This window comes from Ambystoma mexicanum, chromosome 8 (genome assembly GCF_040938575.1).
Source record: "Ambystoma mexicanum isolate Mex_15411 chromosome 8, UKY_AmexF1_1, whole genome shotgun sequence".
NCBI lineage: Eukaryota > Metazoa > Chordata > Amphibia > Caudata > Ambystomatidae > Ambystoma > Ambystoma mexicanum.
Genome location: NC_090929.1, coordinates 470,100,135 through 470,128,127, shown reverse-complemented (window position 1 = coordinate 470,128,127; position 27,993 = coordinate 470,100,135).

Sequence of the window (27,993 nt, the reverse complement as noted above, 5' to 3'; positions counted from 1 at the left end):
CCTTACCACCCTGCGACACCAGGCATGCACTATGTGTATGAGGATCATACTGCCATACGATGCTCCACACGGTGCACTAAGTGAAAGAGACAATTTTTACTTTTGAATCAAACCAAGCATCATTCACTTATAGAAACAAAGGGTGGGATGCATGACCACTGGCTCCAAAACCACCACTGCGTGCATCCAGTGGCATTATTATCGGTGTGCCTGTGGCAGAGGCCACTTTTGATGCCATGTAGGCAAGTGTCATCTGAGCAGGCACTTGCATTGTAAATGATTTACTGTCAGTGGCAGCATGTGAATACTTTTAATGTAGGAACATTAACATTTGCCATGAAATGGCATGAGTGACTGAGAGCAGTTGGTTGTCGGACTTTTTAGAGATGTCTGCGATGTGAGACAAGGAGAGAGTGGAGTCGAAAATGCCCTCCAGATTTTTTGCCTCATTGGTAGGTCAAGGTGCAGGACCAAGGAAGACAGGCCAGATAAAGAGGGAAGGCAGGAGTGGGGGTCCGATGAGGACAATCTGTCTTACTGGCATTGAGGTAGAAGTCGTTTGCATCACACCATGACTGAATTGCGGACGGTCAGGTATGAATGACGAAGCGGCAGAGGGTAGCCTGAGGGAGAGCTGCGTGTCATCCACGTAACACTGAAAGTTAGAGATTAAGGTGGCTATCATATGGGCCAAGGGACCATGTAGCCATTGAAAACCCAGGGTGATAGGTTATATCCCTGGAGGACACTGCGCGTAGAGAGAGTGATGGGGGAGAGAAAGGACCCCAATTCAACATGGGATGGACAGTCTGAGAGAAAGGAGGTTAGTCACACCAGGGCCTGATTAGTGATACCCATGGTATCACATAGACATGTGATCAGGGTGGTGTGGTTCATTGTATCGAAGGCAGAGGACAGGTCAAGTAGAATGAGGACAGAGGGAGAGTTAGAATCAAGATTTGAGAGCATATCTTCACAGGTGTTTAGAAGAGCAGTTTCCATGCCTCTGGATGCTCTAAAGCCAGACTGGTGGTCATGGAGGCAACCAGCAGATTCAGTGTGGAGGGTAAGATGAGAAATAGCCAACGTCACCTGGAGTATGCCCAGGAAAGGAGTGATAGAGATTGGGCGATAGTTTTCCGGAAAGGAAGGGTCAGCAGAAGGTATTTTGAGGGGAGGGTGCACAAGGGAGTGCTTAAAAGCATTGGGGAAAATGCCAGTGGTGAAGGAGAGGTTACAGAGGTCGGCCAAGGCTGGGACGAGAGAGTCAATGTTGTCCTTGATGGTTTTAGAGGGACAGGGGTCCACCTGTTTGGAGAAGACTTTTATAGATCGGACATGTCTAGTGACCTCCTCTGGTGTGACTGGGGAGAGAGAAGGGAGAAGAGTGGGAGGGGTTGGGGCAGCCAAGGGCGGTACAAGGGATGTTGGTGCATGAGGTGGTGAGGAAGAGAGAGAGGCTAGGATATCCTGTGTTTTTAAGGTGAAGTGTGCAGCCAAGGCTGAGCAAAGGGCCTGGGTGGGTGCAATGATGTAGGAGGCTGCGGTAGGGTTGGCTGGTCCTTGCAGACTTTGAAAAGTTCGGCCGTGTTATTGGATGACATGGAGATGCAGGCTTGGATAAAGACTCTTTTCTTGGAGCGGATGCAGACTCTATACTGCCTTTGAAGGAGGTGGCAGGCCAGTTTGTCAGAATGTGCACCCGAGGAATCCCATTTCCATTCAGCTGCCCTGCACTTGCATTTTAGGTCAGGCATTTTGGAATCGTACCAAGAGTTGCACTTTTTGGTCGGCTTGAGTTGTACCCTCATGACAGGGGCAAGAATATTAAGAGTGTTGGAAACAGAGAGGTTAAAATTAGAGGGAGCTGTGTCAGGATGGGAGTCAGTCACAGGAGTAAAAGGGGTAGAGTAGGTAGAAGCAAAGGCAGCCACTGACACACTTTTCATGGGTCAGATGACCTTGTAAACTGGAGGCAGTGCCGGCTTACAGATGCAAGAGGAGAAGAGAGGGATGTCGGCTGAGATGAGAGCATCCAAGCTGTGGCCAGCAGTGTCCATTGGGCCAGACGGTTAGATGGAAAGAAAGAGTCTCAAAGATAGTGGAAAGGACTTGAGGAATCAGGTTATTTGAGATTGATGTTGAGATCACCCAGCAGGAGGACGTGAGAAGAGGAGGAAAGGAGAGAGGAGGCCGGGTCAGCCCATTCTGAAAAGGAAGAGGGGGGCTGACCAGGTGGCTGATAGAAGGTGGCCAGCAGGAGTGAAGAACTAGGAGAGAGGGAGAGACTGCAGAGGATGAGTGGGCTTGTGTGGGAATGACAGATACAGGGATCCACTCAGGGAAGATCATTGCTACTCCCACACCTGGTCTGTTTGGTCTAGGCAGAGTGTCTTGTAGCCTTCTGGGAGAAGTGTGTCAAAACTCGTGACAGAGCTATCCTTGAACCAAGTTTCAGTGAGGGCAAGAACATCAAGATCCAGGAGTTTGTAATGGGGGGCCCTCTGCATCCCCTCATCATCCTGGATATCTGTGGACTCTGGCAGAGGAAGGAACAAGAACAAAGGAATGGGCCCCACGGATGCGGGTTCAGTCCTCTTTAATACAGGTTCAGAAAGACGCACTGGAAGCACACACAGCTCCTACAATCAGCTTGCCTTTTATAGGCTTTTTGAGAATGATGCAATACTTAATACAATTTCAGAATACATAACTGATCGGTCCCTTCAGCCAAAATAAAGTCCTTCTTGTCTTCGATTGGCTGGCTAATCTGTCACTCACCAAGCCCACATTAGCTCATTTTGGCAAGCATAGGTTGACTGACATATAGACTGATAAGCCCATTCCAGACTCGGCTAAACATAATTATACATCCTTTAATGCCTGGCAAGAACCAGCTCTTATCTACTTCTTGAGGTACTGCCAAATTTACTTGGCAACTAGTACTTTTACTAGTACTGTGAAAGAAATCACGAGTTCATCTTATTTGTTGCTAAGTAAGCAGCTGTTCTGTCATGGTCTGCTTTCCCTGCCAAAATGCCTAAATATACCATCCCACACATACCTATCTACAGTAAACGGCTGCCAAAGAATTATTCAACATCAGAATGATTCAGGGCTTTTCACACCTGTTTTCAAGACACCATTTTGTATTTGGCATCCATCTTAGAATCTATCTCTATGTTCAGCCTAGATGTTCGGCTACCAAACGGCAAACCCATTTGCTTTTGAGCATAACACATTTTCTATCCAGCGTCCGGACTATATTTTATATATTTATGATGTGCGTGCAATACCTGAGGCACCCTTCACTTCCTGAGTCATTCTGACCACAATATTTGTTGCCCAATATGCACTCTTTACCTTCAAAAAGCACTATTATTCTGACTTTTGCAATACTGAGATCATTGATCAGCCTATCATTCTATATGTATTCAGTTGATGGGGAGGGGTCTAGTACTCTTATACACTCCCCCCTCTGTTCTGTATTAGACTACTAGTCAATACATGACCACTACACCCAGTGTCCACCCTCTCCCTTATTTCAGTGTACCTATGCATCCCTGTCCCAGTCACCCCCCTCAATTGGGAGGTTTCATAAAAAACATTTTTTTAGAAACAGTGTCTTCAATCTAAACATATTTGTATCTCCCTTTGTCAGAAGATCATTTGCAAAATTATGCCCTCTTTGAACCTTTATGCGTGTATGCTCAAAAAGTAACTTTATTTTGCCTCTGCCTGGATCCCACCCCCATCACCCAATTAAATGTAAACATAGCATACACAACAGGTGAATTTCTAGCCACTATGAGAATCGAGAGAAATCATTCCTTGAGGGAACCCACCAGCCCACTTTCTTATTTTGTCCACATGCAATTTCAACTGTACACTTTTTCCTTCCTCCCACCCCATGACGCTTCCTTGTTTCCTGCTCTCTCCCAATATATATTTTCTTCCATCAATACATCTTCCGTTGACACATCTTCTACTCGATTCATCTTGTTTTAGCTTATTCCGCATACACTGACTTTTTTTTAAGCTCAGTCAATTTTATTTGTCCTTTGGGCTGCTTTGCAGCAAGTTCTCAGGCCCATTACACATAGGCCAGTCCTTTTAGGTTCATTGTACATTTCATCATAAAGTACTTGAATTTCTCATTCTTCTGATTTGAAGTAAGAAAAAGGGGGCATTTGATTTGATTTGATCGAGGAACACGAGGATGGGGGAGTCTCGTAACAATAACTTTTTAACACACAGCAACTGTAACTGAGTATCTGGCTGGGTCCCTCAATCTTTTCTCTCCGCTTGCAGGATTGGTAGCTGTCAATCACCTGGTGTGTAGGTATCTCTCGTTCATCTTTAATATAAAACTGAATGAGTTCTTTTGAAAAATAAGTGTTTCTTTATCATCTGTACTGTCTCCTCAAACCCAACCCTTAAAATACTTATGTTTTTAAACACTCGTGCCTTCTACACAATCTCTACTGCATTTCCTCTTCTTCTAATATACCAGGATGGCTGCTCCTTTCTCTTTTCGCACATCTTGATGTTACTTTATACTAAGTACATACTGGCTGATGACGAGACTTGGCTATGATCTGAGGTCATAAAAGATGTACATTTTCTACTTTTGCTGCATCGCCCTATTTTTCATGGGCCTTCTTTTCTTCCAACAACTGCAGAATGCACTAAGGAAACATTTACTCTGTGGTTAACCTTCTCAAACCAAAGAGTCATTCAGTCTCCTGTTATATGATAAAATAATAAATGACAAAACAGACAACATGACAAATTCAAAACATATGTTGATAAAAGGATGTGTTTTCTTCAATCGCTCCCCTTTTTTCTTCTTGGTGCATCCGTAGCTGAAGATGAAGATGCTGGTGTGGATTCCTGCTCTCTGTAGAAAACTGAAATGGAGGTATAGTCATTTCTTTATGATAACACATCGATTATTTACTCAGGGTAGACCTTTGCTCTTTTCTCACAATAGTTTTACTGAGATCATCTGTTGGGCATTCTCAGCCCACTGGACTGTAAACTGCTCTTCTACAAAGTTAAAAAGAATCGGAAAAGGAAAGGAAATGTGCTAAATTGAAAAATATGGAGAGATGAGAACTGCCTTTCACGAAGAAAGCGAAAAACATGTGGAAATCACATTTTGTCAAATCCATGAAGAGCTGTACTGATATTTCCATTAAACAGCAGTCCACAGAACCCTCAATGGGATGTCATAATTGTGGGTTCTAGCAGTTGCAGTGAAATGGAGCATTTTTTAAATGTACATTAAACAACATAATGCTATTTTGTTTTTCCCTTTAAACTAAAAATATGCTCAGCAAAATGCCCACCAGGCTTGAAAGCTTCGGCATAGGGTTCTCATGTACATGTATCATTCAGAAGCAGTATGCACACATAGTTGAAACTGTGTGCCAATCGATAGATGTCATTTAAATTTGCAGTTAGTTAGGTGCAAGTTTAAAGGCTATTTTCTGCAGGATACAGGGACCGTTATTTTTCACAACATGAAACAAGCTCCCGGATCTCCCCTTTGCTGTCCTGAAACAGGCTTGGGGTGTCCTCATCAGTCACAACTATTTCTTAAATATAAAAGCCTAAATACAAGAAATAATATGCACTTACATGGGAATTGTGGTGAAAGACCAGATAAGGCAGGTCTGCTCTGCAACACTGGTGACCTACAGGTCACAAGTTTCATAAAAAGTACATTAGCTTAATCATTAGCCTTGGAGGGGCAGGCTTGGAGGGCTTGGAGGGGCAGGCTATTCTAAACACAGACCCCTCTCTTGACGTCACATGCCTGAACAGGAGAGTGAAACTTAAAAGAACGTGGGGTTCTAAACAAATGAGTAACAAAGCTGCACAGAAGCTGTTTTTAGATGGGAGAAATGCATGTTATCATGTAAAATTGACAATATACATCACACAACAGTCATTATAGGATTTTTGTAAAGATGAAAGTTAACCCCTTCTAACCATGCTAAAAACGATTTTGTGGGATAAACCCAACTAAAGTTATTAATGAAAATTTGATGTGGGCCTCCTTGTGTTTACCAGCGATGTGGAAAATTGATAAAGCATGCCAATTATGGGTAGTGTGATGCATATAGTTCCCGAATAAATGAAGAAAAACTATATCTCTGCAAAGGAATGACGTGCAGACCTCAAAGTAGTCTCATTTGATGTGCCTTAAAATGTAGTGCTAAAAAATGTATTCATACATATCAAATTGTGGAGATTAAGGGCACTTGCAATGCAGTGAGATTTCTATGTCCCCGAAGCAGACTGATCCCACCTGTCGAAGTGAGATGATGAAGTTCTCTCCTCCCCTAGTGGTCCCAAAACACTCTCCTATTTCCTTGTCCTCTCGGCAGACCGGTGGGAGTGGGATAGTGACACTTCGCCAATCGCTTTCGAGAGAATTATGACAAGTTTGTGATGTCATCTGCCCTATAACTAAGCCAGCTTGCCTCAGAGCTAGAGTTCTCCCACTAATTCAATGAGATGACCTGCTGCCACAATCTGGCGTGCACATCCCAACAGAGAGGCCTAACCTTGCAGTGGAGCCAGGAGACATAGAGACTGATTGGGACCCTTGGAGGGCTCAGAGGGAAATTCTTGACTATCCCAGCAGTGTGCCCTGACGCTCCCTGATGCCCAGTCCAGACCACTCCTGTAAGTAGAAATACCCAAGCCATAGACTGTGTATCCCCGCCCTATATTTTTCAAGCATTGTTTTAGTATTGTCCCATTGAAAAATCCCCCATTTGTCTTTGTAGATCCTTAGCATATTGATTGAAGTAAATCAATTAATTTGCCCATTGAATTCACAGGATCTGTATTGGTGGAATTCAAAACCAACAACCTTTTCCCAGTGTGTTGTGAGCCGGTATAAGTCATAAAGATTTGCCAAAAGAATTTATTTCAAAAAGCCCTGTTTCCATTTGTGTTCCCATTGTGCTGTGCAAAACCAAATTGTCCATGTTCCCATTGTACAGTGCAAAATAAAATTGTCCCTCTGTTCTCATTGTAAAGTGCAAAACAAAATTGTCCCTGTGTTCCCATTGTGAGCTAAAAAAAGGAATTCCCATTTGCATTTTCTTTCTCATAATGAAATTGTGCTAAACATCCCAAAATCGAATTTCCCATTCTGTTCTGACCATAAGCCTAAAGCCATGTGTGTTGTTGTCTGGCGCAGCAAAGCAAATTTCCCTTTACCTTTCTTCCTATCACATTGTTTCTGTGAATCAAATCCCCAATCCAATTTTTCCATTGTGTTCCCACTCCCTGTCACTGCCTGCCATTCAAAAGAGACAAACCTAGTCGATATTTGGAGGGTGAGGGTTGCTGGGACCAAAGTATAACCCTGTTTGCGGTCATTTTCGTTATGCGCTTTCAACTGTTCTTTGCTTGTAGTTGGGGTGATGTAAAAGGTAGCTATTGTAACTGCATGTTCTAGTATCATCTCTGTGTTGGTACTTTACCAAAAATGATATTTTGTCCTTGAGATGCACAACATTGGTGGCTGATGTAATCTATTTGTTCTAATTTGACTTAATAGATAAATTAATAAATATCTTATTAATACACACCGGCCTGGTTCCTAGTCCATTGTGGCACCGGATATCTGTTGGGGTTGTGTGTGAGACGGTTAGAGGCCTTTTCAAAAAGGACCTGAATGATAGAAATAAAAGCATTTTTATTGTGCACCACATTCACTGTAGGGGAAGGAGATCCCTGACTTGCGTGTGACCGTATAATAAACTGTGACAAAACTGGGGGCTTGTGCCGTGATTGGAAGAGAGTTTTAATTCGTGACAGTGCAGCAGAGCAGACTATTTATTCATGGTATTGTTACATTTAGTGGATAGAAAGCTGTGTTGCATTGGGAAGGCACCATCCAAACCTATACCCTAGGTTTCAGGGCTGTGTGTGTAGATACAAATAATTGAGTTCTCACTGTGAAAACAAACTAAGCAGGAATAGGGTTCAGATTATTCCCTTGCATAGAGAGCATAGTAGCTGCAGAACACATTTTATAATGAGCACCGTAGAAATTAATCTGGCCAGGAAGCACCTTCTATCCAAATTGTTTAAGTGTCAATGGATAGAGGATGAAATGTGGCAATCTATAATGATCCAAGAGGTTACCTCTGTAAATGTGAATATGTGGTGGGATAATGGCATGTTACATCAGGCCCTGACAGACTTTTATATGACACAGACCACCAGAGATGAGCACATTAAAATGGGCCAGCTCACAGCATATTTGTACTTCCAAATGGTGATCATGGAAGAAAGATGCTAGGAGACTATAGCCTTTGTGCAAAACTAATCTGAGCTTGTGGCTCAAGCACAGAGAGAATTAAAACAATTGGAGGAAAAAGTGCAACATAGCAAACAATTCTGAGGTGAAATTAGAAAACATGATTCAGGGGTTGAAAGATGATTTAGTGGCACAGCAGCAAGCACATTTAGAGTGAGAGTCCCAATTTTCTGCACTGAGAGGGGCATATGAAGACCGTGTGGACAATCTAAGAGACAGCCAACAAATATTAAGTGAGCAAGTGGTGCATAATAGAGCCTGCTTAGTGGACATTTGTGCATTTGAAATGGAAGTTAAACAACTGAAAGATGAGACTAGCCGGTTGATCATAAAGGAGGTCAATTCTGAGGTGGAATTTTATCAGGAGCGCCTGAATCTAAATGCTCTGAAACAAGAGAGAGATCACCTCCGTGAGGAGAATAGCAAATTGTGTCCGGTGAAAAGTGCCCTGTGTCAGGAAGCATGACAGTTAAGGGTGGACATGGAGAAAAGCGAGTCATGTTCTCAGGTACTGACTGACATGAGGGTTGAAAATGAAAAATTAACGGGACATGTGAGGCAAGTAGAATTTGACCTAGAGCAGTGGAAAAGTGATTTGAGCAAACAAGAAAATCCTCTATTTTTTATAAAGTGGGCTGTGGTGTAAGAGGAGTAAACATATAGAACAGCAAGCAGGGGCAGTGTCAAAAAAACATTTTAATTTATATATCTCAAACCAATATTAAAAAAACAATACATGCGCAAGTTGTTGACAAATTGGCACAAAAGGCACAAAAAATGGGATCAAATCCACACTTTTAGCTGTTGCTCTAACAAATGCAAGTATAATTAATGTGCATTATTTGGTTACATGATGTTAGTAACAGTGGGCCTCATTACACGGTAGGCGGTAGCCATGGCGCTTGTACCGCCATGGCTACCCCCTTACCGCATTCCGGGTCCGTGTTCCCGGAATAGGGACTTACCGGGTCATACCGACCTTGGAGGACCCGGTAAATCCCCATTCCGGGAACCATTCACCATTCCCATTTGAGCCCCCATAGGGCTCAATGGGAATGGGGAAGTAGCTAATAACGGTACCGCAAATTGCGGTACCGTTATTAGCTCTGAAGTCCCTTAACGGGTCCCGTCCTTAACACCAGGTCAGACCTGGCATTAAGGAAGGGACCCGCTAAGGGACCTCGTAGTAGGGCAGTAAGGAATTACCGGCACCGGTAATCCCTTACCGCCTACCGTGTAATGAGGCCCAGTGAGTGAGACCATGGGCCTCCATTACGAGTTTGGAAGCAGCCATGGAGCTATTAGCTCCATGGCTGCCTCCAAACCGGGCTCCATTACTGGGTTCCTGCAATGGGGACTTACCAGGTCATTCCGACATAGGAGGACCTGGTAAGTCCTCCTTGCAGGAACCATTCCCCATTCCTATTTGAGCCCCCATAGGGCTCAATGGGAATGGAGAAGGAGATAACAATGGGTACATTACAAGTGTCCCGTTGTTACCTCCCTCTTTCCCCGCCGGGACCCGGAAAAGACGTCTGGTTTTACCAGACGTCTGATCCGGGTCCCGCAAAGGGAACCTCGTATTCAGCCCTGACGGAATGAAGGGGGTCGGTCCCGTACGGGCCCCCTTCATTCCATCAGCGCAAGGGTCATAGTGAGGCCCCATGTCTAGATTTCAAAAGAACATGGGGTAACAGCGTCTACAATCTGGTGTGTTTCTCGGACATGGGGCAGCACTGTCGTAGTCTAAATTTCATTAATGGTGTCCCAGGGCCCCGTCTTCAGGACGCAGATGGTTTAGAGGAATGGTCAATTGCACATAGACGCAGTCCACTAATTGGCACCATCATTTTTGATGTAACGGGTTGAAATTATCGATTGCAGCATCCGCGTTCACACGTCACGCGAGAGGTCCTTTTTCAGATTACGTCCCCACCTATTACACATGGATTGAAGTAAGTGCCTAATTCTGAGACAATCGAGAAATTCGTGAGCATATACAGTATTGGGAGCAATGGTGCTTAGGTACAATACGCCCTTTCCCTTATGTTCCCCATAGGGTACTGTGGTGCATTGTGGGAATTGCAGTCCTTAGCCCGCTGTTCCGGCAAGAATTTGACTTTCACATTTGCTATTCTAAGGCATTTTTCCATTTCCATCAACTAGAGACGGTAATTTTTTCATTTATCCGTCGAGACACACATAAATGTTGTAATAGTGTGTTCGTGGATATAGAACTATCCACCACTCATATTCATTTGTTTGTTCACAGTTGCGGATTAACCCAGATGTCTAAACCCATTGCTAGGTTCCATTGAACAACTCAAATTATCTTGCCCTCCACACCCAAAAAGAAATTTATATAAGGTTAGTGGGACTCCTACTCTTCTAGTCACAATGTTCGTGTTACCACCTATAAGGTCTTTTCTAAGAGTTTCTCAAATTCAGTTCATTTTTTTTTGTTTTTAAGTCCCAACACTGATGCACAGGTTCCATGCATTCAGTGTAATTGACCATTCCTCTAAACCATCTGCGTCCTGAAGACGGGCCCTGGGACACCACTAATTAAATTTAGACTACGACTGTGCTGTCCCATGTCCCAGAAACACACTAGATTGTAGACGCTGTTACCCCATGTTCTTTTAAATCTAGACATGGTCTCACTCACTGTTACTAACATCACGTAACCAAATAATGCACATGAATTATACTTGCATTTATTAGAGGAACAGCTAAAAGCGTGGATGCGATCCCATTTTTTTGTGCCTTTTGTGCCAATTTTTCAACTTGCGCATGTATTGATATTTTTATGTTTTTTTTATATTTGATGAAAATAAACTGTTTGAGATATATATATTAAAATGTTTTTTGACACTATGTCCCTGGTTGAACATGTAACTTGATGATATTGAATATTTCAGGTTGAATAGTTAATCCTACAGCTATAGTGTGGTTGAGGTGGGTAGCTAGTGGTGAACGCTTGCTGTTCTATGTTTCACCTAGAGCAGGCAACACAGACCAAAAATGCACAAAGTGAGGAGATTAGTCTCCTTAAAAAGAAGCGATCGGAGTATGCCCAGATAAAACCGGCCTCGCAGAAGGAAAATTAGTCAATTTGTGAGGAGAACAAGGGACTCAAAGGCCAGGTAGTGGCACAAAACAACGTAATAGAAGCTACTCAAGCCCTGATAGCAGGCCTCTATATATCACCAAAAGATAGGGACAGAGAAAGATAAATCTGAGAGATTGGCGAAGGAGGTGGCTAGATACAAACAGTATGGAAGGGCACTGTCCGACCACGGTGTGATGATCTCCATACCAGGCACCTCAAGCCAATTCACCACATTATACACGCAGAGCGCTGCTAACTTCATGCCTACTAGTTTGCAAGAACAGGGAAACATGGGGCAGCTGGACTCAATCAGGCCTAGTATAACTGAGCCGGAAGGCCAGTCCCTATCAGATATTGACAGACTTTTATATTTATCCAGATTTAAAAATACCCTAGCAGATACTTCTGACCAAGAGGGGCTCCTCTGATGAGAAGATAAGGGGGTTGACTGGCAGAAACATAAGTTACAAAGGAACCACTTGGTCTGCTTTGCAGACCTAGAATAACTAGAGTCCAGGCATCAAAAGAGCATCTTGAAAACCTTCACACATTCAGGGTGGTGGGGGAGTTCTCCACCACAACTGGAAGAAGGAATGAGGAAGAGGAGTACTCCCCTTTGTGAAAAGGGAGCCCAAGGGAAGTGACCCAGAGAGCCCACAGCGTAACAGGGGAGAAGAGCCCAGACCCTGTCATTCTGGGAGGGATTCCCAGTTTCATGGAGGCAGGGAGCGCATAGAGGACAGGGAGTGGACCGCAAATAATAGCAGCTCTGAGTCAGAGGGTGAGTGGGACTCGGCTGCAATGTAAAAAGAAGGCTGCCAAACAGAAGAGGTCTTGTAAAGGACCCAATTCGGCAAATAAAAGCCATCCAAAGCTTTGACACCATATCATAAGAATGCCAAATACTCAGTATGCGAGCATTTGGAATTGTATGACCAGATGATGACATCATTTGGCATCAATAATTATCATAATTCTATGGAGTTTGGCAAATGGACATTCTCCCCGTAATACTCCAGCTTCTTTTCTGGGCTAAAGCATCAAGCTCAGCAAGGCGGCCTACAGCCTGCATTGCGGAGAAGACCAGGCAACTAGAGAGTTTGTGCAAGAACGGAAGCAGGCATTTGCCCAGACCTCTAGATGGAATGGATGCGCACAAACAGCCGGGAGTTCATTAATACGTATTTTCATGCACTCTCGTGATGCATGACGACCCAATTGGTAAGTTCCATAAGTGTCGGACCCTGGATTGGGAAATAGAACAGGCTACCCAGATTTATGATGTCCAAAAGCCACCCGAGAACAAAAATAACACCAAAAATCCCAAACCATCAAACACCCCCGCTGCTGCCAAGGTGGCGGAGGTGAAAAATACCGCTATTTTGGACTTGGAAATGGGGGGGCCTAAAAATACTCCTCCCTCTAATAAGCAGAATGAGAGGTAGAGAAGACCCTCTTATTCATCTCAATTAGGTGGTAGCCAGGCAGGGTATGCAACCAACTCTTCACCTGACCCTGCCACCTATATTAGCCAGAGATACAAGGGTAACATACCCATCCTGGCACAGGGGGGGGTGGTCCAATCAGGTAAGTACAGCCCCAGCTCCCTCAAAACTTCCCCCAGGAGGTAAGAAATACTCCAACCTCCAACTTAAGCTTCTTTCCCAGATACCCTCCAAACCCCAACTTCCAGAACAATCCTCTCTCTCTCCTCACTTTCAGGACAACAGAGCCCCAAATCAGGGAGAAGGGAGACCAAGGATGGAACGCTATCAGGGAAACCCTCAATACCAGAGCTACTCTGGGAGAAGGGACAGCTACCCTTCCCGAGAGGAGCAAAGGTATGACTCTAGACACCCATACCAAGGGGGAAGGGAGATGCAAACTCTTAGAGGAAACATCCTTTCTCATCTGAGAAAACCCCCTAGAAACCTCTGACCCTGAGCCCAAATCTCCTACCCCCGAAAAGCTGGAACCTAGGCAACAGAGGGTAAGTAGGAGAAACCAATGGCCAAAGAAAACCCATTTTGTGGAGGAAGTCCGCATCTTCCCGTTCGAAGGGGAAGAATCCCTAGAGGATTCCGGGAAGAACATCTTTTCTTTCAGGAAAAGACCCAAACGTAGACTGGGTAAGTATGGAGACTGACCGAGAACCACCAATTCCTGAACCCCAACTATGTCCCCCAGACAAAAGCTATAAGGGATCCTCCGCTCAAACATGTTCGGGCAACTGTCTCCAGGAAAAGAGGGACAGCAAAGAATTGGGGGGGAAAAGGGGACTCCCCCAGCCCATTTGTTGCTGGGTGCAACATTTTCTTTACAGATTCCCAGACACCGATGCAGAAAAATGTCCAAGATCACAGTGTCGGAGTTCAAAATAAAGACATTAACTACCAAACTGGCACAAAATGCACATTTTCTTTGTCCCTTGAGGAGAGGGAAGGGAGCTGTTTATGCCTCTGTCAAGGTACAGGGTCAATGTGCATTTTCAGCGCTGCTGGATACTGGAACCCAAACCAGCATTGTGTCCAAAAAGGCCCTTGACCAAATGAATTTAGGAAGGGGGGAGAGTCACCAAATTCCCCTCACACCTCTTCCTAGACAACTCCAAAACTTCAATGGAAATTATATTTCTGTCGAAGGCACTGTGGATCTGGAGATCAAAATTGGGTGACATAGGGTGAAACACTCAGTGATAGTCGTCACTCCAGAGGGCATACCTTGTCTAGTGGGGAATGACTTCCACCGGAGGTTATCACTCCTGATTGACTGCGTGAACAAGGCCCTCTGGACTCAGACTAACCAGCCAATCAAATTGAAACAAAGTTCAAATTATGTGAGTCTAAATGGCAATGCCACATGATTGAACAACAGTCAGACAAAATTGAATTTCACTTTAAGAACAATCAAGTCCCAGACATCACTGCCATCTCTGTAGGAAAGCAAACTGGTTATGGCAACCCTTCTCCATTTTTGAAAATCAACCTTCCTCCCAGTTTTACGTGGCATTCCAGATTGCAAGGAAATACCCTGCAATTTGATACCGATCCACAATCTGAAGAAAACCCAAATCCCATGAGAAAGGAAGATGAAAAACCAGCTCAAAGCTTGACTGACATCCGAAGAAGGATGAACAGCTGTTTTCCCCCCATTCAGGTAAATGAGGGCGGGGGGCCTGCTCTCACCAGAGTGTGCTTGAATTATGGAAAAAGCTTCATCAGCAAGCATTATTCAGGAAATGCCCAAACGATCAGACCATTCCCACATTTAAGTTGATTGATAAGTGGGAAATGGTCCTGGAAACTCCAAATAATTCCACACATCTCCTGCCAGAGGCATGCTAAAAATGTCCATTGGTGCCAAAAGCATAGAACATAACTGAGATGTCCCCTCTGCGTTTTACGCAGTCACATCCTCAATTGATTTGTAATTAATTTGGACCTAATTAATGACAAAGTCTGGCCCTGACTGGGTGGTAGCCCCATGGTCATTGGCAACACTGAGAAGGCATTTCAGCTAGCTCAATTGCTGCTGTATGTAGTTGAAGTTCAAACGGGAGAAGAGGTCCCCATCACAGGACAGGTACGACAAATCACTATTCCCCTAAAAATTAAGTGAGGACAGAACCTCAGAAATAAGGACACGTATATAAATTTGAATTATCACCTCCAACAGCAAGGTTTGTATCTACATCCAAAACCACTAGTTGACAGAACACGACACCATTCTCATATTGGTGGATAACAGCGACCCTAGGAGTATCACTCTGGGCGCAAACACCTTTATTGGAATGGCGGTTGATGCCCAACATTTTTCTATTGACTTAGGGAATTGGACCATGTGACCAATTCCAAATGACTGTTGCCACTGTGACGACAATCTACCTCTGGAAAGGAATTTCACCCGGCAAGAAGGGAATTTCTTGGTGTAATCCTCCTGCCCTTATGGTTGGTGGGAAGGGGGTAACATGTGACATCAGGAAGGATGAGGTGGTATGTCAAGTCAACAGTGACTACCTCTCTTCCTTGAAACATCATGTCGAGGCCAACACCATAATGAGATCTCTCCACTCAACTGGAGGATACCACCGAAATTACAAAACCTTAGGTATTTCTGGGCTTTAGGCAGATGGTTGAGGAACAAATCAATCTCGCTGATGCCCGAGAGACCGAGGCGCAAAAGCAGAAGCTGAAACAGGTGTTTTTGGATTTTCAGGAAATCTTTTCTGTGGACTCGTACGACTGTGGTCGCACTGAGATGCATTCAACCTCCATACCAATGGACCTTGAGATGGCTCCCGTATTTGTGAAGCAATACCGGTTACTTCTCGCCCGTATGAAGTCACTCACAGAGATTATAAAGAACTGAGATTCCTGTGGGATAATCCGTCCAGTCCACAGTACCTTTAATAACCCAGTACTGAGGATACTCAAACCCAATGGCCAATGGAGACTTTGCATGGACCTTAGGAAGTTAAACAAACGGGTTCACATGTCAAGGTGGCCTCTTACATCAATCAGGGACTGGCCCAGATCCAAGGGTCAAAGGTGTATACCGCCATTGACCTGACCAACAGTTACTGGACAGTACCCGTGAGTAGGGAAGCCCAGTACAAGCTTGCCTTTACCTTTGGGGGGCAGAAATACACATAGACGCTAACCCCCTTTGGATATATAAACTCTGACAATTAATGTAACAACTTCCTGCATAAGGCCATGTCTGACTTGGGCGAAAGGGGAAACCTAGCCTATGGAGATGATGTATTAATCAAAAGCTCAACTGTGGAGGAACATATATCTGAAATACGCTATATTCTGACCCAGTTGCAGAAAGCCAGAGCGAAATTGTCCTTTCAGAAGGCACAGTGGTGCAAGACCTGTATGAACTTCTTAGGGCATGAAATCACCCCCGAGGGTCTCAGTCCTCAGGTGAAAAAGGTGGAAGCCTTATTGAAATTAAAAGACCCTACGAGACTGCGTGAACTAAGAAGTCTTCTTGGACTTACAAATTATAGTAGGAAGTTCATTGAGGACTACGCAGAGGTCACACGACCCTTGGTCCATTTACTAAAGGCCAGTGTCAAGTGAGAGTTGGGTCTAGAGCAAGCCGAGGCAATAAAACGACTCAAGAGAAGCCTTTCCCAAGTGCCTTGCTTGGCTTACCCCATAAAAAACAAGGAGTTCTTCTTGGAGACGTGGTTCTCAAATACTTGCTCAACAGCAGTATTATACCAAAAGCATGACACAATAAACAAAGTAATATTGTACGCCAGCAACACTTTGTCCTCTGTGGAGGAAAAATTCAACGATTGTAAAAAGGTACTCCTGGCAACGGTGTGGGCATGGACGAATTACCGCCCGTTCATCCAGGTGGAGCACATCATTGCCAAGACTCCTCACAAGCCCTTGCAATATCTCCAAAGTGACCGAATCCAAGCAGGGAACATGAGTAATTCCAGAATTACTTCCTGGATTCTGTCCATGCAAGGCTTCCCTGTGGAGGTCAGATATGGCCAAAACACGAAAAGTCCTCCCGTGCAAGGTTTGGCTGACTTGACTTGCATGACTGTGCTTAAGAAAACTGTCTCAAGGACGAAATTCTAAAGACGCAAGACAACACGGAGGCGTTCCTTGCTTCCCCGCACAAACTCGGAGGTAGACGGGTGCCAGGGGATACCCACAGTTTATGTGGATGGGTGCTCCTACCATGTTGATAATCATGGGGAAAAGGAACTAGTGGCTGGCGTTGGGAATGCCTGGGTGAATGTTGCTCCAGAGCCCTCTGCTGGGTACAAGATTGTCAGGTGGCAGAGTTGATGGCTGTACATCAAGCCATCCTCACTGCTGTGCAACACCAACTCCAAGAACTGGTCATAATTACTGATTCAGATTATGTCAGGAATGGGTTTGTGGAGCACCTGATTAATTGGAAAAATCGAGGCATTCTGTGTGCGAATAACAAACCGCTCAAGCATGGGAAATGAATCCAAGCCATTGATGATCTGGTCACCTCTACGGAGATGACCATCTATTGGAAAAAGATCAACGGTCATTCCAAAACAGAGGAACAAGACAAAACTGGAAATGACTTGGCTGACCAATTGGCCAAAACCGGAGCCATCCACGGGGATCTCCTAGAAACTGAATCCCTGTTGGGGGAAATCCAGGTCGCTGCTGTCACCAGGTCCCAAACACATGCTCAAAAGGGGATCCAATTATTGGGAAATGTTATCAACACATTGAAGATGCCGTGAATTTTCCTCGGACTAAATCTGATTACATCGGGAAAGAGGATCTTTGAGTGTAGATAAAGATTTCCAAAATGTTCTGAATCCAAGATGGTTTGTTGGTACAGAGATTCATCTCTGGATGTGACCAGTGGGTGGTACCTACCTCATTCCGAAGCCTGATGTTAGGTCCCACCCATGATGCGGCCACAGCCGGTCATAGGGGTTGAATACAACTTTGGAAACTTGCGAGAGGTTGCACACTGGCAACACATGGGTCAGAACCTCGACCAATACTTGAAGGGGTGTCTTGTGTGCTCAGTTTCAGCCATGTTCCCTCGCACACAGAGCTACTCTACAGAAAAGGGGAAGGACACTGCCTTGGTCAGATTTGCAAGTAGATTTCATTTGGCCTGTGATTTGCTCCTCTAGAGGAAACAAGTACATGTTGACGGTGACATGCCTGTTTACCAATTGGGTGGAATGTCTCCTGGCCCCAAATTGCAAGGAAGATGCAGCTGCTGCCCTAATGATCAATCACATCTTCTTGCATTATGGCCTTCCCCAAAGGATTGAGTCAGACCGAGGAAGTAATTTTACCAGTGAGGTGACAAAGATGTGGGAGATACTCTGGGTAAAGAGAAAACTCCACATTGCCTATTGCCCAGCCTAGGTACAACAAAACAATTGTGGGCATCCTGGAGAAGTTTGAGGCAGACTCTGGGACTGGTTTGGACATCTGATTACCGTTTCTCCTGATGGCCATCAGGTCTACGCCATCTTCTGCAACAAAAATGTCACCATTCGAGCTCATGACTGGACGAAAAATGGTGCTACCTCAGCATCTGCTCTACAAAGCAGACCCTGATCAACGCGTCCACGACACAGGAGTACACTGGGAATTCGCAAGAACACCTTCAGCACGCTTTTGCTTACACTCAGCAAAATCTAGAAAAGTTGAAAACTCGTTACGACTTAAAGGCCACCAAGAAAGAGTACCAAGTAGGAGACAGGGTCTACTTGTACAATTTGCAAAGGAACCATACCAACGAGCTGAAGTTCCTTCCCTCCTGGCACGGTGCTTTTGAAATGGTAGATATAATCTCACCTGTTGTCTATAAGATCTGCATCCCAAAAGGAGAACAAACTGAAGAGAAATTGGTTAATATCAATCAGTTGAAAGGCTGTTATCCCAGACAAAACTTGCTACTGATTGAAGAGCCCAGTGGGGGAAGAGCCCAGGAACCATCCAAAGAGTAAAGGTGCAGAATGGCAAGCCAGATGAAGAAAATCACACATTTACAGGGAGTAGAACAACCTATGCTAATTTTTTAAGTTATTACAAACAATAATTGTCATTTTCTAATGTTATTTGTCTCTTGTTGTTTTGTTGTAAATGTTCACATCCCTATTGAGGAAAGTATTATTGTATGAAATACTTAATCTCTCCTTTATTCTTGATAGATTAAATAACTCCTTACCTCTACATGCCGGAGGGGGAGCTGCCGGAAAAGGGAGGGTCCAGGACCAAAATATAAGAATACTAAAAGGGTGGGGGGCACACCAGAGTACTGCTCCATCGGGACCAGGAAAAGAGCAGACATGCTCTAAGGGAGATGACTGGGATGGACCCAGGCAACATAAAAGGGACATCCCACTCTCTCCTTGCTTTTCTCTCTGTGAAATGAATTAAAGTGCCAGGAGGGGGGGATTTTGTCGGGTGAAATAGCCCCTGGATGCGAGAAATAAAGAGGCCAGATTCATTTATGAGAGCTCGCCAAAATACCAGGCCTGCACAGAAATGAAGTCTGACATAAGGCCTTGTGAACTCAACAGGAAAGGAAATGTGCTAAATTGCAAAATATGGAGAGATGAAAACTGCCTTTCACAAAGAAAGCGAAAGACATGTGGAAATTACATTTGGTCAAATCCATGAAGAGCTGCAGTTAAACTAAGCTTTTTCATATGTACATTAAACAACATAACGTTCTTTTATTTTCCCTTTAAACTAAAAATATCCTCAGCAAAATGGCCACCAGACTTGTAAGCTTGGGCATAGTGTTCTCATGTACATGTACCATTCAGAAACAGTATACACACATAGTTGAAACTGTCGGCCATAGATCGATGTCCTTTAAATGTGCAATTAGGTGCAAGTTTAAAGGCTATTTTCTGCAGGAAACAGGGACTGTGATTTCTCCTGACATGAAACAAGCTCTGGGACCTCCCCTTTGCTGTCCTGAAGACAGACCTGGGGTGTCATCATAAATCACAACAGTTTCTTAAAAATACAAGCCTAAATACAAGAAATAATATGCTCTTAGATGGAAATTGCAGTGAAAGACCAGATAACGCAGGTCTGCTCTGCAACACTGGTGATCTGCAGGTCATAAATCTCATATGCAGTGCATTAGCTTAGTCATTAGCCCTTGGAGGGGCAGGCTAATCTAAACACAGACCCCTCTCTTGATGTCACATGCCTGAACAGGAGAGTGAAATTTAAAAGAAGGTGGGGGTCTAAGCAAATGAGTAATGAAGCTGCACATTGTTTTTAGATGAGAAAAATGCATTTTATCATGTTAAATTGACAATATATATCACACAATGGTCATTCTAGGATTTTACTAAAGATGAAAGTTGACACCTTCTAATGATGCTAAAACGATTTTAGTGGGATAAACACAACTAAAGTTATTAATGAAAATATGATGTGGGCCTCCTTGTGTTTACCATCGATGTGAAAAATTGATAAAGCATGCCAATTATGAGTAGTTTGATGCCTGTAAAGTGAGATATTTTTCACTGATTTCATTCCGAAGAAAATGTACTGTATCTCTGCACAGGAATGGCGTGCAGACCTCAAACTAGTCTCATTTGATGCAACTTAAAATGTAGTGCTCCTTGATATAATGCAGCACACAACCAAATTCAGCAATACATAGAGACCTATGCTATCCTAGGCAGAAGACAATCGGGCTTTCGCAAAGGCCATGGGACCGAAACTGCCCTACTAGATTTACTAAATCAAATCACCAAAATAATGGACACAGGCAAACCTGCTCTCCTCCTCGACCTCTCCACAACATTTGACTTAGTGGACCGTGGCATCCTCACATCTCACCTTTTCAATGCAGCCCACTTCTCCCATAAAGCAACTTCTTGGATCACCTCCTTTCTAGAAGGTCGAGCCATGAAGGTGTATTCTGACCAGGCCAATGCTCCTCTGACCACCATAAGCTGTGGAGTCCCACAAGGGTCATGCACTGCACCGACTCTATACAATCTCTTCATTAAATCCCTCTTTGACCTACTGGACTCCCTCGGCATAGCCTACACAAACTATGCCGATGACACACAAGTCCTCCTCCCCCTCACTGGAGACTATGCCCGAGACACAGAAGCCCTCCTTAACATTTACTCCACGATCCAAGCATAGATGGCGATCAATGGCCTCTGCCTTAACAGAGACAAAACAGAGATCATCATCCTGGCCCCCAGCAAAATCCTATCCAAGCTCAGCCAAGACTACTCACACATAACCATCGACAACACCAACATACCTGTCTCCACTGCTGTGAAGACCCTAGGAGTATACTTAGACGCTACTCTCTCCATGACAAGACAAGTCAACGCCATCTCCTCCTCCTCAGCACTGACCACCAAACTCATCTTTGCCATAAAACCCTATCTTACCACTCCCAACTGCCTCTCCATCGCTAGAGCCACTATAGGAGCCAGGCTACACCATTGCAATGCCCTCTTAGCCAGCACTTCAACTAAAAATCCTAACAGTGCAAAACAATGCACTCCGCGCTACCCTGCACATCCCCAAATTCGACCATGTGTCGCAGGCCAGAAGAAATGCTCACTGGCTCCCAGTTAAAGAAAGAATTAACTTCAAAGTACTCTCCCTTACACACAAATGCATCAATCACACCGCTCCCTCCTACGTAGCAGAAACCATTATCAGGAAATCCTCCCTTCGTCCTATAAGAACCCCCATGACAACCAACTCCAAGTTCCCACCATAAGAAGAGCTAAAGCTGGTGGAATTGGCTTCCCACACATAGCACCTAAGCTCTGGAACAACCTCCCTAACTCTCTGAGTGGAACCCTCGCTGTTTTTCTTTCGGAAATCCCTCAAAACCATGATCTTCACATAATCACCTCCCACCTTCCCTTCCAACATGAACGACACATATCTTAAACGCCCTAATGTCTGCACTGCTTATGTATGTAACTAAAACATGATGCTGCAAATCTAAATGCCTTGTAAACATATATATCTAAAACATGATACCGTAAATCAAAATGCCTGTAAACTTAATAACCTTCCTTCTGTAACCAGCCAAATGCTTATATGTAACAGTGCCACGATGCCCACGGGCTGAGTGTGCGCTTTAAAAATACAAATAAATAAAAAATAAATAAATGTATTCATACATGTCAAATTGTGGAGAATAAAGGAACTTGCCATGTATTGAGATTTCTATATCACTGAAGCAGACCGAGCCCACCTGTGAAGTGAGTTGATGAAGTTCTCTCCTCCTCTGGTGGTCCCAAAACACTGCCCTATTCCCTTGTCCTCTCAGCAGACAGGTGGGAGTTGGATAGTGACACTCCGCCAATTCCTTTCGCGAGAATTATGACAAGTTAGTGATGTCATCTGCCCTAAAACTAAGCCAGCTTGCCTCAGAGCTGGAGTTCTCCCACTACTTCCATGAGGTGACCTACTGCCAAAATCTGGCGTGAACATTCCAGCAGAGAGAAGCCTAACCTTGCAGTGGAGCCAGGAGACATAGAGACTGATTGGGACCCTTTAGGGCTCAGAGGGAAATCCTTGAATGACCCCATGCTATCCCAGCAGTGTGCCCTGATGCTCCCTGTTGCCCAGTCCAGACCTCTCCTGGAAGTAGAAAAATCCCAAGCCGTAGATTGTGTATGCCCTATATTTTTCAAGCATTGTTTTAGTATTGTGCCATTGAAAAATCCCGTTTGCCTGTGTAGATCCTTATCATATTGATCAAAGTAAATACATTAATTCCCCCATTTAATTCACAGGATTTCTATTGGTGGCATTCAAAACCAACAATCTTTTCCCAGTGTGTTGTGAGCCAGTATAGTCATAAAGATTTGCCAAAAGAATTAATTTCAAAAAGCCCTGTTTTCCTGTGTTCCCATTGAGAGCTAAAACACAAATTCCCATTTGTATTTTCTTTCTCACATTGAAATTGTGCTAAACAACCCAAAATCGATTTTCCCATTCTGTTCTGACCATAACTGTCATGATCTCTGCTTCCAAAAGGTCAGGGTTTTCCCAACTCCCTTGGAAGCAGATCCATAACCCAGGTTCCGAGTGCCAACCAGTCCCAATTGGGACCTTTTGGACCCAGTCCTGGCGCCAGTGGCACCAGGCTCATAAATATGCCCAGTCCCAGCGCTGGAAGCGCCGGGCTCATAATGCTTGGGTGGACTTACCTTCAGCAGACCATGCTGCTTACTTGCCTGCCAGTTGAGCCTCTGATCCTCTTCTGTTTGGAACTACTTTTCCTGTTGGGTGGGGCTGGAGCCACTCCCTAGATTTAGAACACTGGAACTCTTCTGGAAGGCAGGAACTCTTTTCTTACCAGGAACTCTTTTCTTACTTAGGCGTGGCTGTGGAAGGAGACACCTAAGCACTACAGGAGGCTATTTAAACCACACCCGGTGGATGAATCTTGCTTTGCGTTATTCTGCAACCTCTGCAGCAGAACGCTCATCGTGTCTTCTGCATCCGGTCCTGGGCCTAAGGAAAAAGGCTTACCATCCTGAATCCAGTCTTCAGCAACACCTATAAAGACAAGAAAGAACAGGTTAGCATTCCGGCATCTGAAAGGCAAAGGCTTACCATCCTGAATCCAGTCTTCAGCAACACCTATAAAGACAAGAAAGAACAGGTTAGCATTCCGGCATCTGAAAGGCAAAGGCTTACCTACTCTTCGTGCGCTCCGGAGGTCTTCACACTGCATTCCGGCATCTGAAAGACAAAAGTTTACCAACTCTTCGCACGCTCCGGAGGCCTTCGGCGCTGCATCCCGCATCTGAAAGACAAAACAAGGTGCGTTTAAAGACATTGGGGAACTTTAATACTCACGTGCCATTACTCCTTTCCACATCTAATCCAGTGGGTATTCCGGCACCCTGCAGCCGCTCCGAACTCGTACCTGCAAAATAAAAAGACGGTTAGAGCGCATAGTGAAGCAGGCAACAAGCGCTTACTTACGTGCTTCCAGGCGCTTCTATTCATCACACGGGCTCCATCTTCAACTCACTTCAGCCCGTCATCCGCCATCGCCGGAACCCTGCAAAACAAGAGACATCATTACTAAAGACTTTAAAGACATTTGAATGACTTGAAACTTACCGTTCGTGCAGTAAACGACGGACAGCAGTCCTCTGAAGTCAAGAGGCCTGCGCTACCTATCCAGTGAAGAAACTGGTTACAGCACCCTGCCCCGAGGCAGATGGAGAGCTCGGCATTCACTTACCTAAGGTGAGAGCGTTAACCTTTGGGGGTCTACAGGAGAGGAGAAGAGGAAAGAGATAGGGACACCCCAATAACCCCAGTTCATTAACCCCATATTTTCTATCTGCAGACATCTTACTCTACACGTCAGGCATACAGTGCACAGAGGTCCAGCCCAAAGAGCCAACCGGGTGCTACACATCACCTTTGAAGATACGGTAGTCGCCCAGTCAAGACCGGCGCCTCTGCGAGAATCAGGTGAGCGTTACAGAACGCAAAGCCTACCGCAAAACTCTCGCCCAGTCGCTATGGAAACCTCGGATACTGACCCCCTAGCCCGGTTACTTGGGGAACTAAGGGCAGAAGTGCATGCAGCTCGTCAGGAAACGAATGCTCTAAGAAGGGAACTAATTATTTCCAAGGAGAGAACAGACAATCTTGCTAGACAAGTGCTACAGTCACAAGCCGGACAGACCCCGTTACCCGCATCAGGGGCAAATCTTCCTTCAACATCCTCTATGAATCCAGTGCAGATCAACCTACCTGGGAATGTACCTCTGGCTCCGCCCGAACGATTTTCTGGTGACCCAAAGAGGTTTGCAGTATTTATCAATCAGTGCCGGTTGCACTTCTTATGCCGGCCAGCAGCCTTTCCAACTGATCAAGCAAAAGCAGCTTTTGTACTTTCGTACCTTAGTGGCAATGCGGCAGACTGGTCGATCCCTCTAGTTAATCAAGATGATCCGGTTCTCCATGATTTTCAAGCCTTTCAGCTTAGTATGGAAAAACTGTTCGCAAGACATTCACAGGGGCAGGCCTTGGACAATGAGCTTCTTTCGTTGCGACAGGGTAATCAAGACCTTTTGGCTTATATTGCATCTTTCAATAGACTAATAGTGGAAACTCAATGGCCTGAGGACAAAAGGATTACGCTGTTTTATAGAGGTCTACGTGGAGAGCTCAAAGACGTTTTAGCCCAAGTAGTGAATCCCCCACAAGACTGTTCGGATTATATAGACTTGGTCGTTCAAATAGATCACAGGCTGCAGAACAGGAAGGCCGATCGTTCCAAGTTTGATGCTCGAGTATTTTCCAAACCGCCAACTCCTTCCAAAGGAGTAGACTCCGGGGAACCTATGCAAATAGGGGGTCTGAAAGGTCCTCTAACACAAAGGGAGCGGGAAAGGAGGAAACAGTTGCAATTATGCCTATATTGCGGAAACTCAGGGCACTTTCTTCGAGACTGTCCGGTGAAACCTGCCAAGAAGGCAGTAGGAGCTGCAGTTACCAAAGTTACAAACTCTGAGCAGGGAAACGACCTCGCCCGACAAGAATAGAGGTCCTCTTGCCGAGCGTGAAAACCAGTTCCGTGACCTCGCATTTCGTGATACCTATGGTCCTCATTAGCCCTGATAATCCGGATCGATTACATGCAATTGAAGCTTACGTCGACAGCGGTGCCATCGGCAATTATGTGGATCATGAAATGGTTTTGAGGATGAATCTAACTCTTTGTCCCAAGGCTGTAAAGGACGTCATTACTACGGTGGATGGTACGGAGATAGCCTCCGGGCCAGTAACGCATACCACTCAAGAGGTGACGCTAGTAAGTCAAGATGGACACCATGAGAAGATCGTGTTCGATGTGATCAAGGCCCCTCAGTTTCAGATTATTCTAGGAATACCTTGGTTAGAGAAACACAATCCTCTGATCGATTGGTGAGCAAGAACGGTCCAGTTTCCAGAATGTGTCTCTACTTGTCACCCTCCACCTGGTGTTGCACTGGCCGCAATTTCTTCAGAGACTCCCCAGTTACCTCCCGAATACCTAGAATACCAAGATGTTTTCCGGAAGGATCTGGCTAACTCTCTACCTCCTCATAGGTCTTATGACTGCCAGATAGACCTGATACCTGGATCTACTCCTCCTTGTAGTAGAATTTATGCCCTCAACGAGCCTGAGAACCTTCACCTTCGACAATACCTGGATCAATACCTGGCAAATGGGTTTATTCATCCTTCCAAGTCCCCTGCTTCTTCAGCTTTGTTTTTCGTTCCAAAAAAGGAAGGAGACCTTAGAACTTGTATCGATTATCGCTCCCTGAACCAGATCACCGTTAAGAATAGATATCCGTTACCTTTGATCCCTGAACTCCTGGACCAAGTCAGAAAAGCATGCATATATACAAAGCTGGATCTTAGAGGAGTTTACCACTTGGTACGAGTAAAAGAGGGCGATGAATGGAAGACGGCCTTCCGCACCAAGTATGGGCTATTTGAATATCAGGTCATGCCCTTCGGACTTTGCAATGCCCCGGCCGCCTTTCAATATTTTATGAACGATGTCCTCAGAGAGCTCATAGATGTATGTGTTGTTGTTTACATTGACGACATCCTCGTTTATTCTTCATCGGAATCTGAACATCGGGAACACGTGAAAATGGTCCTCGAAAGATTGCGTCAACACAAACTTTTCGCTAAATTGGAAAAATGTGTTTTTCAATGTGACTGAAGTTGAATTCTTGGGATTCATATTATCACCTGGCGGAGTGCGTATGGATTCAAAGAAGGTCGATGCAGTTCTCAAATGGCCATCTCCATCCTCCGTAAAAGGTGTGCAAAGCATGTTAGGCTTCGCTAACTTTTACCGCAGGTTTATCCCCGAATTCTCTCGAATAGTCCAGCCCATCACTGCCTTGTTAAAGAAAAACAAACGTTTTGAATGGTCTACCGAGGCGGAACAAGCTTTCCAGGATTTGAAGACTAAATTTATCTCTGCACCAATCTTAAAACACCCTCGCCCCGAACTCCCCTACATCGTGGAAACTGATGCTTCAAGCCTTGCCATGGGGGCAGTTCTATCACAAAAGGACCCGGTAACCAATCAGTTGCATCCCGTGGCATTTTGGTCCCGCAAATTCTCGCCTCCTGAAATCAATTACACGATTACTGACAAGGAACTTCTGGCTATCAAGTCTGCCTTTAAGGCTTGGCGGCATTATCTGCTGGGGACCCGACACACCGTTACTGTGATTACAGATCACCGAAACCTGCAATATTTGAAGACCGCAAAAGCCCAATCCTCTAGACAACTCCGTTGGGCATTATTCTTTGCCGAGTTTGACTTCATAATTACCTATCGACCTGGTACAAAGAACGGTAAAGCCGATGCCCTTTCTCGGATGGGAGTGGAAGAACACTTGGTCAACCCTAAACCTGTACCAATCATTCCCGAACAAAGAATTCTGGGTGTAATCGCCACAGAATCCATAGAGGAAGTTAAGGATAAAGCCAGGCAACTTGTAACTCCAGCAGACATACAGAATTGGCATCTGCAGGGAAAGGACTTTGCAGTAAAGGACAACTTATTGTATTTCCAAGAACGATTATACCTACCCAGCACAGATTTACAGAAAAAAGTAATCTCTTGTTATCACGACTCTTTAATGGAAGGTCATCCCGGTATAGCCAAGACCTCAGAAAAGATCAAGCGCTACTTCTGGTGGCCGTCTTGGAAAAAAGATATCAGAGACTTTATAATGTCCTGTGGAGTATGCGCCCAAAACAAGAGTCAAAAGGAAAGACCAGCAGGCCTCTTACGCCCTATTGACATCCCACCTCGCCCTTGGCATACGCTTTCTATGGACTTCATCACCGATCTACCTCCATGCTCCGGATACAATACGATTCTAGTAATCGTGGACTTATTCTCCAAGATGGCGCATTTCATTCCGCTCAAAGGCTTGCCAACAGCAGCAACTCTGGCCCGAGAATTTCTCGAAAACATCGTCCGACTGCACGGT